The 20,784-nt window shown below is 40.2% G+C and overlaps 1 protein-coding gene across 2 annotated transcripts in view; it reads left to right on the forward strand.

Moving 5' to 3' along the window:
• The first annotated feature begins 2,836 nt into the window (after positions 1–2,836).
• Positions 2,837–20,784, forward strand: part of CHD6 (chromodomain helicase DNA binding protein 6) — a 115,093-nt gene continuing 97,145 nt past the window's right edge. For both annotated transcript variants that reach the window (XM_032218151.1, XM_032218152.1), the window contains exon 1: positions 2,837–2,904. The gene's annotated coding sequence lies outside the window, so the exon portion shown is untranslated. The remainder of the gene's footprint in view (positions 2,905–20,784) is intronic.

The following is a 20,784-nucleotide window of genomic DNA, read 5'->3' on the forward strand; positions in this document are numbered from 1 at the left end:
GTTTCATGTTGCTGTATGCTATAGGTACAAAACACTGAACAATATTCAGTTAATATAATAACTCTCCTAGAGCAATAGAAAAATTAATCTATATTAAAATGTGTAACGTACTGAGCCTAAATCATTATTTAGGCTCAGTAGCTTACATGTTTTAATATAGGTTAATCTTTGTATTGTTCTAGGAGAGTTATTATATTAACGGAATATTGTTCAAGTTAAAATAAGCAACAAAATCTCTTTCTATTCTTTGCAACTTCCTTGCCTTAAGTTTCTATAGTGAGACTACATCAACATTAGCCATTAAGCAGTAGGATGGATAAAAAACTTCTCTCTCTTCAGCATCAGATTAGCATCTCTAGAGTTGAATAAAATTTATATTCACTAGAGTAGCCTGAAAGAATTGTTAAACTATTTCCAAAAATAAATTACAAACATTTAAAAAAAGGTAATTTCAAAGGAATCCAGACCATGCCATTCCTCCTACAGGTGCAGGTGACTATTTGATAACTGTAAAAGAAGAAAAAATAATAATTGCAACAGAATATCAGCATCACCTGATTTTATCTCATTAAAATGAATAAGACAAGTTAATACTGTTCAAATAAATGAAAAAAAAATGCATTTTTAATGTTTTCTGTTGTTTTTGCCAAGCGCACTGTACCTTGTTCTGAAATGTTACTATGTCTTTCATTTGTATAGTGGATTATAATAAAGAATTTTAGTTAGGAGAACACAAAAATGCAATGCAGGGTTCATTTAGAATTTTCACTGATAATTATATAAATAATACATATTAGGTACAGATAAAACATATTAGCATATTGAAAGGATAGTTTAATAAAACTTCGCAGAAGGCTAACTTGATCATTTAATTAATCTTGTTTTGCTGCTGATATTTTATCTGCTGGTTTAGCTTACCTGCATCTTTATCTTCTATAGATGAATGTTTCTGTTTGTGTGGAAGGGGGACGAATACTGCTTTTCCCCAACATCTTTAACTGATTAATCGGCAAAGCTATATCCAAAATGTATTCTCCACTCTGTTAAGACTCAAACGGTTCTCAAATGCACTTCTCTGCTCTAGAACTTAGAAATAGTACTTCTCCTACCCATGTCTTCAAACCAAAACCTCACTCTCCAAAGCTTACACTCTAACTAGTCTAGTACTAGTGATGCTATGATTCATGAAAAACAAGAGTTGGGTTACAGTTAGTTTAATATAATCTCCCTCAGTGTGATGTAATCCAGATTTTTCAAAATGTCAGTTCTTTGAATTCACAGCCAGCATGGGTGTCATTAGACCAAGGCTTACCACCAAGTCATCATTTACTGTAAAGATAGCAGTTGCACAATGTGTAACTGTACTTAATATGATTTACTCACTAAGTCACTTAGATTTATGACTCATCAAATTATACATTTGCTACAAGGGATTGATTCCCATAACACACATTAACAGTATAGCTCAGTAGTTTATTATTCAGTCTGTTGTGTAAATTAATGTGTATGTGTAACTTTTCCTAACTTGACAAACTCCAGATGTTTGATTGACACTTCTCAAAATTGTTTACAAAATAAATAATGGTTGGAAAGCTGAAAGAGTATCAGTTTGAAGGAAATTGGTTTAGCAAAACAAAAACTAACAACAACAAAACACTTTCCTTCCACCTTATACATCTGCTCAGAGTCGTAATGTTACATCACTATTCCATTGAACAGCATACAGTAAATGTGATACAAACTGGGCTCTAGCATATAGTGGAGCATATGTATATGTAAAGTTATCTATACACAGATGTTTGACATGAATCTATTCAACTAGTGCCACAAGCAATTTGATCTTACATATTTCCCAAGGAGTAATAACAGAAACATAGTTGGTGTATGGAGAAAAAACAATAATGGATAGAAAGTATATAATCTAGTTCAATTTTTCCAGGAATTAATATATTTTATAGAATGATTCAAAAAGCATTTTAATTGCAGGGTTTAATTGATCAGTGATAAAATTGATCTTAAATTATCTTAGGGGAAAAAAAGGAGTTGGTGGTGGTGGTTCAGGATGTATTTTATATATTTCCACTGCAGCCATAATTACTCAACATAATTTTTAGTGGAGGTGGGGAGGAGAGAGAGAGAGAGAGCAGCTCTGCGGATGAACAGCTTGTAAGGATAGTCGTGATCAGCGGCTCTTTAAACCAAGGCAACTTGACATCCTCGGAGTACCACGCCGGATTCCTACTTCGCAGGCACCAAAGAAAGATCTGCAGCGTCCAGTTCGGAGGTTGCACGTCCCACCTCCAGACGGTGTTTTAAATGCAGGAAATTTCACATCCGGGAAACGAAAAGCGAGCAAAGACGTGGAATGCAAAGGGGGGGGGGAGGTTCTCCCCCTTCTTCTCCCTCCCTTCTTCTCTAATGCTATTTGAAGTAAGTAAACCCCCCCTTGACTGGAGGTGATGGGGTGGGGGAAATCTAGCTTGCCCTTCCGAGCTTTGAGAAAGTTGCATCCACAGTTGCCTCAGGTGCCAGAGAGAGGGGGGGAGAGAAGCACCGGGACTGCGGATCCGGGAAGCACCAGGAATTGTTGAGGAGGTGTTGGGGAGGAGAGGGGGGGGGGGAATTGCACGGCTTCTCCCACAGCCAATCCCGGCCGCGATCACATCAATGCAAATAGGAGCACAATGGAGCTGGCAATAAGCACACTGCAGCCAAGCTTGGAGCGGGTTGCGTTTGGCTGACGGGCCGCCGCTCCAATGGCAGGAGCTGGGGGTCTACGGGTAACCAGTGGCGGCGATGTGGGGGCGTGCCGGTGTCAGGCTAGGCTGTCCTTGCAGGGTGTCTGGGCTAAACTTCACCAAATAATAGCTGTTTGTATTTTGGCTGCTGCAGGAGCCATTTTAGGTAAGTTGTGCTCTGAACTTTTTATTGGCGCGCCGTGCGCTCGCCAGGAGCGCTCGGGGTGCACCGGCCCGGCCCGGGGACTGGCTATGAATGAACTCGGGCTGCCCGGCCAAAGCCGGCAAGGCGCTAAGAACCGAAGAGCCGGCGGTCAGTCGGTCGGTCGGTCGGCCAGCCGGCCATCCAGGCGGCCTGAGCTCAGCGTGGAGGGGGCATGCCGAACGCTTAAGCCTCCTCTCGGGCACTGTCATGGCGTTGGGGAGGCTCTGCCCTTGGGAGCGGACCTTCGGGCCCTGGGCGTCAGGGAGGGGATGGCTCATGTGATGCCCTCTGCGCAGATTTGCTCAGCGGGAGAGGAGGAGGAGGATGCCCGCCTGGACTCAGCGAGCGGCGGTGCCCCTTGCAGCGCCAACCTCCTCTCTTAAAAGAACGGGGCTTCGGAGTGGGGGGGGGAGGATGACCCGCAGCTCCTCCCTTGGTCGTTCTCCGGGCGGGCGGAGGGCTACGGCTGCGACGGCTCCCGATGACCCTCTCACCCCCAGAAGTTCTCTGCGCCTGCCCACTGTTTTGCATGGGTGGCGATAAGGAGGATGCGCCGTCCAAGCCCAGCTGCGCCTCCCTTGAGTCTGGTCCCACGCACTGCAGTTTGCTTTTCCTCCCCCCCCCACTCCTTCCCCCCCCATCCCTCCCCCTTTCGAGGCGTTCTTGGCACACGCGCGCTCACACAGACACACACAAACACAAGAGTCCTGCCCACCTGCCTCGGTTGCAGATCCATCCACAGTACGTCCATGAGTCATGTGCATTCCTGCAACCATGACCAAGTTTGGTGCAATTTGGGGGCTTAGAGAGAGAGAGATTTAGCATCGATAGAGAGTTGGAAACCCCCGTCCGCTCCTTTCTGCATTGTTTTGTGTGCTCTCCGACGGCATTGCCATGATCTTCTGCATTATGATAAACGAGAGCTGGTGGTTGTTTGGCTTGCAAATATTGGCACATTTTGAAAAATCAAAGTGGAGATGCTAGTATTCCTGAGACTTTTAGGGCAAAAGAGCAAATTGGGATCTCGGATGTTGTATAAAACTACTGTAGTGCAGTGGTGGATTATGACACATTCCATGATAACCTCTCTTGTCTGGTGTCCTCCAAACATGGGAGATCCCAGAATCCCCAACCAGTGCAGCTGTTGCCCATGCTGTTTGGAAATTTTTAGAGTTCTAGCCTCAGAATAGCTTTCGAGAACCATGTTCATTCAACATCCCAGAATTTATGGACATTCTGCACAATACATAGGAGTCTGTGTATAGCTTTGTGCAGAAAAAAAATCCCATAGACTTGGAAAAGTGACCTTGGGAACTAGCATTTTATATAGTATGGATGTAACGTGATGGAGGGTATATTAAGGTGGAGCCTTTAGTTGAGTTAAAAATGTTTCCCAATCCCCCTTTTTGGGAATCCACAAAGTGAGTATTCCAAATAATGATTTTGGAAATACTGCTAATAAAAAAACACCCCAAAACCCAAATTAACAGATATTAATTGTGTATAATAAAAGCTGTGATTTTAAAATATTTTATACTTTTACAGTTTTATATTGTAACATAATTGCAGCCAGCAACACAATTTAAAATCTACAAAATCATCTCTCTCAGGGTTTCTTTATACACAGAGCAAGCAAGGACATTTTCTAATCCTGAAATGATTGGAAAACAGAAACCAAGCTGCTTGTGAAAGCAGTTAATGAGTAGGGCTTTCTATACTGCAAGAGCAGCTGTGGACAAAGCTATCATCATTGCCAGATCATATGTTCCTCCTCTTTTGCTGGGTGCAAATCAGACATAGATTGTTTGTGACTTTGCAGTATACAGAAAGCATAACAAGTCTCTTTAAAGTAACTTCTCATTCATTCTATTGCTGCTGTTTCCTAGTGAACCTGTAGTGGGATTACAAAGCTTTAATCATCATGTTGATGATGATTTCTTTGGAAATTCTTTATTTCTTATTCTAGACGATTTTTTTGATAGAGTAGTATTGATCAGTAAGTTGGTTGGCCAACTGTCTAGGCAGCTAGAGGTAAACCTGCATGCTAATAATATAAGGAGAAGGAATATAATAATATGAGTTATAATTTGGGAAACCATTTTCATTTAAACCGAAACATTTTCTCTGCACTGATTTGACTTTCTGACAGTTGTTTGATATCTTAAAATTGGAAAGAGAGGAAACTGATGAGACATTTTATATTTATGAGATTGCTGGTTGGATTGTTGGGCAAAATAGAGCCAGTATAGTGCGTTGAATAGACTGGACATGCCACAATATTTGATCTTTAATCTACTGAACTGTTGGAAGACTAAAATGGGGCCCTTATAATCATGTATGTTACTGTGAATGCCTTGGAAGAACATTTAGTTTACATATTTAAATTAAATATGGGATAAAATCGATCAGTATCCTGGTAGCCTATAATGTTTCTGAACTATTATTAAAAAATTGAACCAAGTGATGTTCTAATCCTTAGTATCTCACTATTTATGTTGTCTCCTTTCCTGTTTAGAGACATTGTGACTTTTATCTGTTCTCTTTAAGTAGCCCAGTTCACATATAGATTTTTCAGAATGTTTTATGACTTTCCAGGCAAAACTTTAGAAATGCAATTTCCTGGTGGTCTCCTGTCTTAAGTACAACCAGGTGACCCTGCTTAGCTTTTGGGGATCACTCAAAATTTGCTAATACTGTTGTTCAAAACTGGATAAGAATATTAATTATTGTTTTTGTTGATGGTGCTCTAGTCCTGGTAATAGTATTTTAATATTGCAGACATATATTGAAATAATTTTTGGGATTATCATATTAATTATAAATTTAATTATTTTTGTAGTATCTTGCTATTAAGATCATCCTTTCATTAATATGATTTGTCTGTACTGACCATATTTCTATACTACCTTTAGGACTCTAGAAGGAATTCCTTAATGTGAGAAAGAATCATCTCACATTATCAACTTCCTTGTCCTACCCTCACTGATACGATGTCATGTGCAACCTCAAAAACTGCCCCATAGGACTGGAGCCTTGCTAAAATAGAATTTGAATATACTTAAATGGTGGGAAATCCTCTTCCTATTGATAAATGCAAATTTTTGACAGAAACAAGCTATTGGATACCACACATAGTCTTTGGATTAATTCTCTGACATGCAAAGCAGCCATGGCATATTTGCTTGGAAACCAAAATAAAAAATAATGTTTATTGTGGTTGAGCCTTTTGTACAATCAGTGGATATAAAAATGCAAATCTAGTTTTTATGGTTTTGCCAGTATTTTAAATATTTGTTATTATGTCACTTTTAATAGATTAAAGCCAGAAGTGAAACTATGCATTGATTGAGTTTATTTCGGTATCATAGAATTTATAGGATTATAAAGTTTAAAGGGACCATAAGAATAGTCTAGTTCTTCCTTCTGCAACATACTGAAAAACTGTTTAGCTCATTCATAAGACGTGGCTGGCTTCTTCTTAAAGATTTCCAGAGATGAACCCTTTAGTAGAGTATTTCATAGTTGTATAGATCTTAACTATCAGGAAGTTTTCTCTTATATTTAAATCAAATCTTGGTAGCTGCAACTCATGCCTGTTATTTCTGATTCTGGTTTCTGTTGCCATAGAAAACAGTTCATGATACCTTTCCTGGAGCTTCCTTTTATGTACTTTAACACAGCTAACATTTCTCCTTCGTCATCTTAGTGAACATTCAGCTGGCCATCAGAGAGCACATCCTGAAGTATCTGTCATCATTTTTGTCCTCCTTTTGTGCCATCTCCCACTTGTCAATATTCTGTAAGTGGGATACCTGAAGTTGTATGCCAGCTGTGGTCTCACCAATGCCAACTGGAAAGAAATAATGATTTCCAGTGGTCCTTTTGATGCTTCCCAGAGCTGCATTAGCCCTTCTAGCACCAGTCTGACACTAGGTCATGTTTAGCTTGTTGTCAATAATGTCATCAAAGTTTGTCTTAGAAATAGGCTTTTCAAGCCATGAATGTACATATGTCCCTCATTTTTTCATCCCCAAATGTAATACCTGACATATTTCCCTCTTAAGGAATGCCTTGTTCCTCTTTGCCTAGTCTTCCAACCTGCCCAGATTAGGCTACAGTGTTGTTTTGTCATCCTGAATATTCTAGACTTTCTAATGTTATGTCATTCATAAATTGGCAAACAGTCCATCAGTGCCATCAATCAAGTAACTAATAAAAAGGTTGAATAATAGTGCCCACAAAAATTATCCCTGTGGAATCTCACTAATTCCTACTTCACTTAACTGCACTTGTTAGTGAGAACGCCTGTAGAATTTTGTCAGAAGATTTGCTGAAATCAAGATTGATTATATCCACAGTATTTGCCTTGTCCAGTAGAATAATTACTAAATCAAAGAAGGAGACAATGTTTGTATTACCTGATTTATTGTTTTACAAAGCCATGTTGGTTCTTAGTAATCGTGGCATGGATTTCAAAGTTCTTACAAATGGCTTGCTTTTTTACTGGCCGTAACATTTTTACATGTTTCATGTTAAGGTCATTGGTCAATCATACATGACTCCTCTTTTTTTCCTCTTTCCTACAGAAAGTCCCATTTGCTCCACCTAAATCCATAACCACTTCCCAATTCTCAGGACCAGTCAAAATAATTGACAGAAATTCTGATAAACAGTTCCTTTATAATGCTAGAGTGAAAGTGATTAGAACCTAGAAACATGGGCATTCAAATTAGCTAGAATTATTTCCCTATATTTTTATGGACAGGCACTCTCCTTCAATATCTTTTCAAAATGCAACTACTTAGATGTCATATTACCTCATTACAGCAATATATGCACGATTTTCCAGATGAAACTCTGTATATGATAGCTTTATAGGACATTTGATGAATAAGTAATTCTCTATGTAATTACTTCATTGATAGCTTTAAAGTACTGGGGCTCCTGTCTGATCAGTGATAAAAGAATGCATACAAACTGGTATGGAATTTTGCTTTAAAAAGTATCACCTCTATTTGAACATTTTTATTTAAAAGACCTATAGAAGCTATTATTTAACTTTATATTTTACTTTAGAGATTTTATATTTTACTTTAGAGATTAGTCTTACTTTGTTCCAGCTTAATTAGACAGTTGCCAGTTTCATACATATATGAATCAGTACAAGTTGTCTACAGCATTTTCACAGCTTGGGTTTGGAAACCTCAATTAAAAAATACTGTAGAAAAGAGGAGAGGGAAGATTTGGACAAAGTAGAGTTTGTACAATGAGGCAGATCAGGGAATAGGTTTGAACCTATTTGCTCAAGTTTTAATTTGGCGTAGAGGATGAGAGGTCTTGCCATTGCAAAGAAACTTGAAGTCTAGTAACTCAGCAGAATCAAGAGTCATTTCCCCCCACCCCCCATGATTGTAAATATATAGGTTACAGATAGAGGAACTGTCTTTTCTCTCACAAAAATGAACTAAAAAAAATCTTAAAACAATAAGCCACAGAGGAATGGAACTTACTTCTAGGCAGAAATGCACATTTAAATATTGTTATGTGAGTTTTGTATATCAACTACTCTGTTTTTCCGAAAATAAGAACTCCCCGGATAATAAGCCCTTCCCAAAAAATATTGCAACACAGCAGCAGCCATGAGGTGACCACGCTCTCTGCCTCCTGCACCTCGAAAATAATAAGATCTCCCCCAAAATAAGGCCAAGTACTTATTTTTTTTGGGGGGGGGGTCAAAAGAAAATAGGCCCTGTCTTATTTTTGGGGAAACACGTAAATCGTTTTGGAAATTTAACTCAAATTATTTCAAAGATATTGTCATGGTTTCTCAATGGCTTTCTTGTCTTTTTTTGCTACTTCTAAGGTTTTAAGCTCATTTATTTCTTAAAGCATATATATAACCATCCATCTTTCAACCAACTCTGGGAGGCTCCCAATCAAAGTGTATGAAATATGTATTTTAAGATGTATTTGTGCAAGATCAGTAATGAGAGTCGAACTACTAGTTCAATGCGATTTGGAAATCATCAACTGCTAATTAAGCTCTCACTTTCTACTTACTACAAAGTTACTGCCAGATTATTGGTATTAAGGTGATGGGAATTGCACATCTGTACATTTGATAGTGTGCAGTCTTTATTTGGGCACATCTCATTTGTCTCAATAAAATTTGCATTGGGAATATTCCAGATAAAGGTGTGATTTTATTGTGTCTCTTAATTTACAATAAAAGAGAATATATGTATTTCAGAGTTGAACTGTGGAGTCTTTGATGAGCCTGAACTGTTGTTTGGGTGCAGACATTTCATTACCTGACTAGATGACATCATCAATGCACTGATTAGCTGTACACTCCACTATTACCGTAGTTTTACATAAGAATTGCAGAAACTGTGTTTTTTTCTAGCTATGTTAGCAATGTGAGCCAGTTGTTTCTATCTTACATGAATGTCATGCTGTACTTAACATTCTTAACATTTCCTACCAATTCTGATAGTAGCTTTACAATTAGCTGTTCAGGATCTGAAAAAAAAGCATTTGTTTATTTGTTAGTAATGTTTTTTTCCTTGCTTTATTAGTCAATTATTCTACAATTTTGTATTCTTTAAGAAGTTCACCTTTGAATAGTTCTGAATCATTTCAAAATGCAAGTGGGTCATTGTTTACAATGCTCATCAATGCAAAAATAAAATTCTTTACTTATAGAAAACTGTCATCAGGAGTAAACTAAATGTCATCTTTCCTTTCAATGTATTGTTTATTTATTTACTTTCATTTTCTGTGTCACATTTATATGGGCACCTACCTCACACAAAGTGATTCCGGGCAGATAAAAAAAAACCTACTATTAAAAACATACTACAAAAGCAATTAAATGCAAATAAAACAATAAACAAAAATAAAAATAAAACCCAAATGGGAGATTATTACACATAATACAGCCAGAGTAATTTGCCAGGTAAGTAGTCCGAATAGATTGGATTGAATTTAAAATAAGGGAATCGGTTTCATAGGTTCATATTTTAGATAAAGCATTCTCAAGTGTTGCAAAGAACATCCTTAAACCCAGAATAAAACCAAGCAGGCATTTTTCCTGTCAGTACTGAATTTATTTTAGTCCAAAAGAAAACTGAAGAGGCAGGACCTTATGCCAGTGATGGCTAACTTTTTTGTCGTCGCGTGCCAAAAGCATGTGCGACAGGGCAATCATGTGTCCGCACCCATAATGCAATGCGTGCGTGACCCCCATGCGCCCCTCCTGTGCATGCATGTGTGACCCCCCCGTGCGACACCCTGCGCTCCCCTCCCCCCTCGCGTCCATTCACCCCGTCTCCCCCATTTTTGGCTGGTGCAGGAAGCTTTCCAGGCTCAAAATAGGGTGCGTGGTCAAAATACCACGCGAGCCCCCAAAATGCAATGTGAGTGACCCACCCATGAATGTTCCCCCCCGCCACATGCACAGCAGACACCCGAAGACCAGCTGGCCGGCAGGAGGTGCCCGCGCCTGTGCGGTGGAGCTGGGCTGGGACGAGGGCTCTGCGTGCCACCTGTGGCACCATGCCATAGGTTTACCATCATGCACTTATGCTGTCTTAACAATTCTAATGGAAAGATGCTAAGTAACCTTCACCTTTAGCCTCTGTTAAAATGAGAAAATTACTTAAAAATTAACACGCTGCACTCAGTTACATTTTCAGGCATTTGTTTGGTTTAAGTAGCTTTCAGAATATCAGACTTTCAAAAATTCCTTATCAGCATGAGGACTAGAAGCTTATTATTTCAGAATAACTACTGACTTGCAGGTGTCAAATGGCATAAGTTGTGTACATAAAATATATGTTTATAACCAAGTGCACTCCAAATACATTGTACTGTGGGAGGAGAATGTTCCTGGTTGTCAGGGTTTGAAAGCTGGGCTATTGCTATCACTGTTACACATCAGATGTGAAATATGAAGCTGTCTTGTGCTGGAAAATACATGTATTGCAAGATATTCAAACAGAACTAAGACTTAAGGCTGGTCAAATGTCATCTTTTCCCAGGCTTTTTATTTTCTGTTAAAATGTCTCCATGTGGGTTAATACTTAGACTGAAAAAATAAATGGGCCTTCCTGTTCTATGATTCGAATCATAGAATGGGAAGAGGTCATTTACCATCAAATTCATGTAGGAATCCAATTTACTGTATTTATTATAGATGACTGTCTAGCTCCTGCTTGAACACATTCACTTAAGAGAGGCAACTACCTTTCTTGGTAAATGGTTCCATGGTTCAACACTGTTCAACAAGATCCAGGTGATGGGCAAGGGACATACAGACATTTTGATGGATCTGAATGGGGGGAGGCATCAGGAAGTGATCATGTTTGCCAATGCTTCCTGCCAACTTTCCATAAGCAAAGTCCATGGGGAAGCCAGCAGGAAGTTGCTCTTGTTCCCACTGCTTTTTTGCCTTTTTGGGGGGTTCATTCTGTTTCTCTGTTTAAGTAAGGAAAGATGACCCCATAAATCATGGATTATCTAGTTACTTTTAATAATCTTTACATAACCTCCCAGTATTTGCAAATGCCTAGCGAGGAAGTTTCTAATTAAAAAAAAGTGCTTTTTTGTGAAGAATGGTTTATGCAGTTCATGAGTAGGATCAAGGAGGATTCCTTGTGGTTGTAGTAATCTAGCATACCTGGGTGGTGCCAGGTTGAAGAAAATTTATATGAAATTATCTAATCCATTTTTAAAGATTGTAAGATTCTTGCCTTTTGTATAAGTTGTAGCAGATCATACATTATTATTATCGTACAGTCAGTCAGATTTTTAGACAGGATTTAGAATTTTTATTTACCTATCCTCCAAAAGACTTGGGATAGGTAGATGTTATGGTTAGATGATATAGCCTGGGGACAGAGGGTGGAAGGGAAAAAAAACTGGAGAAGAAAAATAAAATACAAAGACCTCCAAATGAAAGTAGAAGAACTGTGGCAAAAGAATGCAAAGGTAGTGCCAATAGTAATAGGCACCTTGGGTGCAATCCCAAAATTACTAGAGCATCACCTGAACACCATTGGTATTGACAAAATCACAAGTCAATTGTAAAATGCAGCTTTACTTGGAACAGTTTATATCTTGCAGTGATATCTTTTAACACCATGAAACTACAAAAATTACATCTGCCTATCCCTGGGAAGGATTCAGTGGGTTGATAACAATGTCAAATCCAGTCTAAATATCTGGGGTAAAATATGGTGTATTTTGTGCCAAGACTTTTATCAGTTTGTATTCAGAAATCCCACAATATTTTAACCTCCTCATTTTCAACTATTATTTCAAACTGTTATGTTTCCACCAAATTTTCATTACTGGCACATGCTATTTTTTACAGATATTCCAGTGAATCATTCTGGCAACTGTGTTATGTTATAGTCAGTCAATTTTGTACTGTTTCTTCTGTTCCTTTGCACAACCTGCACTTTGAATCATTTGATGATTTTTCAATTCTGACCATGATTACATTAATTCATATACCAGTAGCTTATTCTTGAACAACCACAATCAACCCTTTAGTTTCTTTTTTAATGTTCCAATTATAAGCCATTGCCAGGTTTTATCTTTATTCACTTTTTCTTAATCTTTTGTAGAAATTGACCATGTAAGATTTTTCCTTTCCAGCATTCTGCTTGTGCTTTATTACATTGTTGTTATTAAAGTTTCTAGGCTGCCCAGCTCCAGAACAACTCGGTATTTTTACAAAATTAAAGCACATTTTATTAAAAGGACATTTATCCGAGGGAACAATATTCTCCAAGGTATTTTTTTCCATATCAGCCTCAACTTAAAGGAATCCCCAAACCTAATAAGGCTAACCTAAAGATACGTCTTCATTAACTGTACTGAACACGTTGTTTGTCCATTGGCATAACTGTGATATTATGAGTAAGAAAATACAGTACACAATTTTTAGAATTTTTTTTCATGCTCCAAACTGCTTTTTCTCTTAATTGCTTTTAGCCTAATAATAATTTCCAATGTGTCATCACTTCTATTTTCCATTTGTCTGAACCCTTTCCAGTTCATAATGTCCTTTTGGAAATCAGATGACTGGAATGGTACAGTGTATTTGTCATCTAGTCAATTCAACAAGTTTGTGTAAGGATCTCATTCAAACTTCTCAGTATAAGAACTTTTCAGGCACAATCCTTTTTTTGCTCTTTTTAGAATCCCGCTGTCCCTATAAACATAACAGTTATAAAACCAAATGAGATGTGTTATATATCTATTTGCTTCAGTGTGCATAATTTTTGTTTTTAAATGATTGTGCAAGGTTCACTGAGTGATTACTATGTAAATAAGCTTGCATAAAAATGAAATGTGTAGTCATTTTTTCTTTTAACTTTCTCAGTAACTTTTAAGTTTTCCCTACCTCCCTCTTATTACATTTTGGGAATGCTGATTTCCTGAGAGGCATTCTTGTTGGGACTACAGCAAATAAGAACTAGCTAAACTCCCATATTTTATCTGGAATTAATTATAAGTCAATGTCAAAGTTCTTTAGCCTTCTCTAGCCTAGTGTGTTGCATGGTTGTTGGACTGTAAGTCCTAGAAGTGGGAGCCTGCTGTTATGTACAAGTAAAATACACTATTTTGTAATTAAATGTCTGGACTTCGGATATGCTTGATTGTAAACTAAAATATGCTCCACATATTTAAATTTCCTTTCTTCCTGTTGAGCTGCAACAAGTAGATTTTTGACATTTCTTTATTGGAGATGGCAAATAAAATATATGGAGGATTGGGTCACCTGAGACCCACTATGAATCATTGTCTAGAGCAGGGGTGTAAAACTCAATTTCATTGAGGGCCGCATCAGGGTTGTGTTTGACTTTGGGGGGGGGGGTGAACGTGGCTGGGTGGGTGTGGCCAGCTTAATGTCACTCGTGCTCTGCCAGCGAAAATGGGCTCCTGAGCTCCGGTTTTGGCTGCGACGTGGCCCTCCTGAGCTCTGTTTTTGCTGGCAGAAGGTTGCAGGATATTGTCGCAGCCAAAAACAGATGACCGGGAGCCCATTTTCACTGGCAGAGGCACTGCAGGCCAGTCCTTTACTGTTTCCAGGGCGGCCTTGTGGGCCAGATCTAAGCACCTGCAGGCTGGATCTGGCACCCAGGCCTTGAGTTTAACATCCCTGGTCTCTCATGGATCTCTGCTAAGTGATAAAACAGCAGAGTTCAGTTCAGTTAATGAGAAGATTGCTCACTACAGGTAGTCCTCAACTTACAACCACAGCCTGGAACTTCTGTCACTAAACAAGTGATCATTAAGTGAAGATTTTATTTTTATGTCTTTTTTTTGCTTCATTCATTAATCATGCAGCTGTTAAGGGAATCTAACTTCCCCCATTGACCTAGCTTGTCACAAGCCATCTGAGAAGGTCCCAAATGGCAATCATGTGATCTTGGCTGCTGTAACTGTCGTAAATAGAAGCTAGTTGCCAAGCAACTGGATTTTGATCACATGACTGCAAGGATGCTGTAATGGTTGTAAATGCAAGAACCAGTCAAAACTCATTTTTTTCAGCACCATTATAACTTCAAACAGTTGTTAAATGAATGATCAGAAGTCAAAGATTACTTGTACCTGACTATATTTGACTGTTTTACTGCACAAATGGAGTTGGGAAAAGCAATGGAGGAAATGTTACTACTGGAAGAAAACTTGAAAAAAATGAAAATATGCTAAGGAAATAACTTAGAAATACTCTCGGTTTGAGGTAGTTTTTTCAGAAAAGGCCAAAGTTATGTATGGATATATTTATGTACTGTACACAACATCATTGATATGTACAGTACGTATATTGTATATCATCCATCGCAGTCCTAGTTCATTGTTGGTTGTCTGGTGAGAAGTGCGCTGTTATAAAAGTAATATAGTAGGAATTTTAAACTGTTTGCAGGATACTACTGCTTTTCCGCATCTAAGAACAGTTTATTATCATGCTACATAGTAGAACAAATACAGTTAGTGCTTGATTTGTGACCATTTAACAGTGATTAAAATTTACTATGTTCTTTGAAAAATGACTTCACAGTTATGGCTGTTGCATCACCCACACAGTCACACATTGCAAATTTGGGTGCTTGGCAACCAGCTCACATTTACATAGTTGCAGCATCTTGTGGTCACATGATCATTTGTGACCTTCCCAGCTAGCTTCTGAGAAGCGAAGTTAATGAGAGAAGCTGGATTTGTTTAATGACCATGTGATTTGCTTAACAACTGTTGATTTACTTAACGACCATGATAAAAATGACTATAAAATTGGGTCTAGTCATTGAGGACTTACTGACTGCATTTTTTGGGAGTTTAAGATGCACCGGAGTATAAGACGCACCAAGATTTTGAAGAGGCAAATTAAAAAAAAAGTTTTTGCACTCTGAAGACCTCCCAAAAATGGCCCGCTTTTCACGGAAACAGGCCCACTTTTTGTCAAAAAAAAGGGTATGCATAGCCTTTAGGAGGCTTATAGAGTGCTCCTGGGGGCTGGGGGGAGGGCAAAAATGAGCAAAAAACTGTCAATGTTTTGCTCATTTTTGATCTCCCCAGCCCCTAGGAGAATTCTGGAAGCCTCCTAAAGGCTATGCATGGCCATTTTTGCAAAGGGGCGGGGTTTCAGTAGGCCAAAAATGCTGTGTTCAGTGTACAAGACGCACCCAGATTTCCACCCTCTTTTTTGAGGGAAAAAGGTGCGTCTTATACTCTGAAAAATATGGAAACAACTGCATCATTTTAATGTCCAAAATTCCAGAATCCAATTGTGATCATAAGTCAAGGATTACTGGCATATTGAAGGAAATGTCATATTCTTCTGTGCCATGCATCCCTGGCTCAACTGCTTCCAGTTTCTCAACTCAGTCTGAACCCGAAAGACGTGTCCAAAATTTCTCTCTTGTCAATTGAGCAGATTAGGTAGAAAATTAATTATATTACCTAAATTTGGATTCTTCAAGCAAGCACAGTGAAAACTGCAAAGGGCAGGCCGTTTGAGGGGCGCTCAGCCTTTTCTTCCCTTCACAAATGCATTGTCTGCTTGTCATCGCAGCGAGAGAAGCAACTTCTATTTGAGTCCGGAGGCTCTTCCAGCGAGTGTCGAACATTGCACTCAGAGTGGCGAGAGCACTGCGGCAAGGTCAGAGTCAGCTGAGGCTGATTCCTAGTTTCGCACCAAAACCTGTTTAGTCCGCCACCATTTTGATGGTTGGCAGGGTGGCCATTTTGATCGCACACACCTGGGAAGCGTGGCAAGCCAGAAAAGATGGTTTGAGGCATCGGAATTTTTTGCGCGCCAAAGCTGCTCTTAAATTTGAGGCTGTCAGCAGGGCTGCCATTCCTTGAGCATGCCCAAAGGTTGTGGCAATGGTGGCAAGGGTCTCCGATAGTGCTGAAGCAGCAGCAGAAGTTCTTCTAGTGTCTTCACCTGATTATTCTATCTACGGACTGGCAACTGACCGAGGGTGCACAGTGGAAGACATAGATCCCAGGCTCACTGTCTGAGAACTCGGTCACACTCTAAAGATTAATCACCATTGTTTCTGGCGCTGCAGTCAAACATTCCCTGAAAAGGTGGTGTCATTGTGGTTGATGCTAGTCTGATTGGCTCTTTAAAATGGCTGAAGCAGGCAATCCTTCAGGGACAGAGCCAGACAGTACCCCTATGCCAAGAGACCTTTTTGAGGGTCTGGCAACAGACCTTTCCATAGAGCTAAATGATTTCCAACACAACCTGCCCATTGGTGGTTGTTTGCAATCCTTCACCAGTAGGAGAACACCACCACAGATGTGTGGATTCTGCAGACAGTGAGGCTGGGCCTCACTCTAGAATTTGTGTCCCTCCCCCCACAGCATTTCATCAGCTGCCCCAGTCCAAGATACTCCTTAAAAGGGGAGCTCATGATTACTGAGATCCGAAACCTATTAGAGATCAAGGCAATCAAACTGGTTCCAGCAGGTAAGGAGGGTTGTGGGTTTTACTTGATATTCTTGATATTCTTCTTAGTCCCAAAGAGCTTGGGGTGGTGGTGGTGGAGAGCTATCCCATATCTCAAATGGCTCAATGTCCACTTGGCATACAAACGCTTCAAAATGCAGTCCATACAATCCATCTTGGGTTGCATTCGAGAGGGAGATCTCCTGACATCTATAGATATCGAAGAGGCCTACTTGCATGTTCCCATCCACATATCCCACAGAGGGTTCCTTAGGTTTTGTTTTGCAGGGCACCACTACCAATACCAGGCTGTGCTGTTTGGCCTGTCATCACCACCCAGGACTTACATCAAACTACTAGCGGCAATTGCAGTGCACCTAAGATCACAACCAGTGCGCATGCAATGTTACCTGGATGACATTCTCATCCAATCGTTGTTCCCCTCTCCTTAAGCGCAGTGGAACCTGTGCATCAAGATTCGAACATTACAGACACATGGATTTTCCATGAATGTAGAAAAGAGTCATTTGATACCCAGTACCAGGCTTCTTCACTTGGGGGAGGTAATAGACAACATCTTGCACAGTCTTGCTCTCCCAAGATCGCCGTTCCAGCATACGGATGCTAGTAGCCTCAATCCAGTCTCAACGATCTGCACCTCTGATCATTCTTTCCCGCCTATTGGGAAATATGATTTCCTGTATCTCAGTGGTACTATGGGTACAATTGCACACCTGACCATTGAAATGGTTCCTGTTGTCTTATCAAAGATCAGGCAGAAGCAACTCCACTTCCAAGGTACGAGTGCCCCTGAGAGTATGTCAGTAATTCCTCTGGTGGACTTCTCCTATCATAGAGAGGAGTTCTGTCTTCAAGGAGTCCAGTTGTGTGACAGTGACCTTGGATGCCAGTCTATTTGGCTCCCATTTCCGGTCTCAGATAACACAGGGACAATGGTCACAGGAGGAGCTGGAGAACAACATTAACTGGCTGGAACTCAGGGCAGCTCATCTTGCCCTACGTTGGTTCCAGGACAGGCTAGCCAGTCAACATGTTCTCCTGTTGACAGACAACATGGCTGCCAAGGTACATGTGAATCAATAAGGGGGCACCCACTCCAAGGCCATGATGCAATAGGCGGCGAGACTAGGCCTTTGGGCAGAGACCCACATCCTCTCCATTTGAACGGAACATATTTCCGGAACCAATATTCAAGCAGACTGGTTGAGCAGGGCTACAATCGACCACTCAGAATGGTGTCTGCATTTGGATCTGTTCCAGCACATCTCCCAGAGATTCAGTCAATTGTCAGTGGACCTGTTCGCCACACTGGAGAATGCTCATTCCCAAGATTCTTCTCCATGTTCCAGATACCAGGAGCAGAGGGCACCATCGCTCTTCACAGCCCTTGGCTGCAGGAACTCCTGTACACTTTCCCATCTCTTGCCCTCACCCCTAGGGTAGTCAGGAAGATGATCACAGAGAGAGTGGAGGTTCTTCTAATCATTCCTCACTGGCCCAGATGCCCATGGTTCGCGGATTTAATCAGCCTATCCATGTCACAGCCATGGAGGATATCCCAGGACAGGATCACTCTCAGCCAGGGGGTACTGGTCCACCCGGAGCCTCAGTAGCTCCAGTTGACCATTTGGCACTTGAGAGGGACATGCTGAGCAGGGACAACTTCTCTGGGTGAGTTATCCAGACCATCCAGGAATCTAGAGAGGCGTCCACTAACTGCATTTACAATGCATCCTGGGCCGCATTGTGCAGATGGTGCTCCAGGGGTCTTTTCAACCCTCTTATGGTGCCAATTCCTCAGATCCTCGATTTCTTACAACACACACAAGGATCTCTCTGCCAACGCTCTTCAGAATCAGGTGGCCGCTTTGTCCACAATTCTGAGAAGTGATCACAGGCTCACCCTTTCTCAACATCTAAGAGTACGCAGTTTCTTGAAGGGAGCAGCAAATCTGAGACCGATGGTGGTACATAGGACCTCTCCATCGTTTTGTAGGCTCCCACCTCTCCACCATTCGAACCATTGAAAACTATGAGCCTCAAGCCTTTGACCTTCAAAGTCACCTTCCTCGTGGCTGTTACCTTGGCCAGGAGAATTTCTGAGCTAGCAGCACTTTTTCTCCTTGACAACCTGTCATTTTGAGACTAGATCCATCTTTATTCCTAAAGTGAACTCCTGGTTTCACAGGGCCCCAGAGGTCATTTTACTGGACTTTTGTCCAGACGCAAGACATCCTACTGAACAATGATGGCATAAACTGGATGTCAGAAGAGTGATCCATCGATACATTAAGAGGACGGCTTCCTTTTTATGAACTGAAGGACTCTTTGTTTTGTTCCAGCCTGTGTCCATGGGCAAGAAAGTGACTCTGTCCACAATTGGCCGATGGTTAAAGGTCTGCATAGCAATGGCCTACGAACATCAAGCCAGAAGGGTACCAGGTCACATTACAGCTTACTCCGCAAGGAGTGCAGCCACCACTGCCACTTGAGCTACGCAGGCATCAGTGGTGGAAATTTGTAGGGGTGCAACCTGGGCTTCACGATCGCCTTTGTCAGGTATTCACGATCGCCTTTGTCAAGCTGGACTCATTTGGCTTGGCTGAGGCATTGCTTGGACGACGGGTACGTCAGAGGGTTCATGCAACAGAAAGGACCCTGAACCAACCTGTCGCCTGCCCTTGAGACACTAAGCTTGGGTATATTCCACTCTTGGATTCACCCAAGCAATGCACAGAACGGTAGTTCTTTGTACACTGCAGGAGAATCCAATCCCACCCAAAAGGATCTGGGGTCCGGCGTCCATGGACAATTTATTTTCATGATATTACAAGTAATATTCTGGTCTACGCCTTCATTGAGAAACTGGAAGAAGTTGAGCCAGGGAGGAATGGCCAAAGCTTTTCAAACTCAATCATCAGGCAGACAGACAGAAGTTAAACCCACACTTGGATTCTCCTACAGCGCACAGAGAACTACTGTTGAGGTAAGACAACCGTCTTTCTCCCACTTGAATATTAAGGACGAGTAAAATTGTTGATAGTGCAAATTTACTTATGTAACTTATCCAGATTGAAATGGGCCATTAAATATGGACAAATTGCATAATGTAGCTCCTTCAACTGGACCAGCAATATCCCTGAAATAGATTTCCTGAAGCATACAAGGGAATATCTTCAAAGACATAAAGATAATTAAGTCAAAACAAAACTTAATTTAGTATGATTAAGCTAATTAAGCAGATGGGATGTAAATGAAAACTATGGTCAGGTATGATTATAAAATACAGTATGAAAACAAAGATTTCTGTTCTGTTAAGTAATCATGTGAGATTGAAAAATGTAGCTAGAAGAGTCAACATTTTTTATGTTTTATTTTTTTTTTAAAAACATACCTTTTAAAAACAATTTTAAACAGAACTGATTAGTATTCATTGCCACTTTTCAATGTCATTAACTGAATCTTGAATGATTGAAATGCTGTACTTCATTCCTGTCTTGGAATCCTGAGACAGCTAAATACTGGGCCAGTTTTCTTTAGTCCTCTATGTTTTTGTACCCACATTATAGAACATGGTGGAAATTTCTTCCATTTATGTAACAAGATCTTACTGTTTATTTTAAAATGTCATTGATTAGTGAAACAGCAGTTGTTGATACATTTAAATTTTCCTGAGCTATCTGTTTTCCACAAACTTGCTTTTTTTTTTTACACAGCTTCTCTTTAGAATGACAACTTTAAAGAAGAAATACACTATTTTAATCCTATGAGGGAAGCAGCATTATTTATTTGTTTACTGTATATCAATTTTTCAGATGAGAAATATAGTAAAGTACTGCCCTTTAGCT

This window comes from Thamnophis elegans, chromosome 5 (genome assembly GCF_009769535.1).
Source record: "Thamnophis elegans isolate rThaEle1 chromosome 5, rThaEle1.pri, whole genome shotgun sequence".
Taxonomy (NCBI): Eukaryota; Metazoa; Chordata; class Lepidosauria; order Squamata; family Colubridae; genus Thamnophis; species Thamnophis elegans.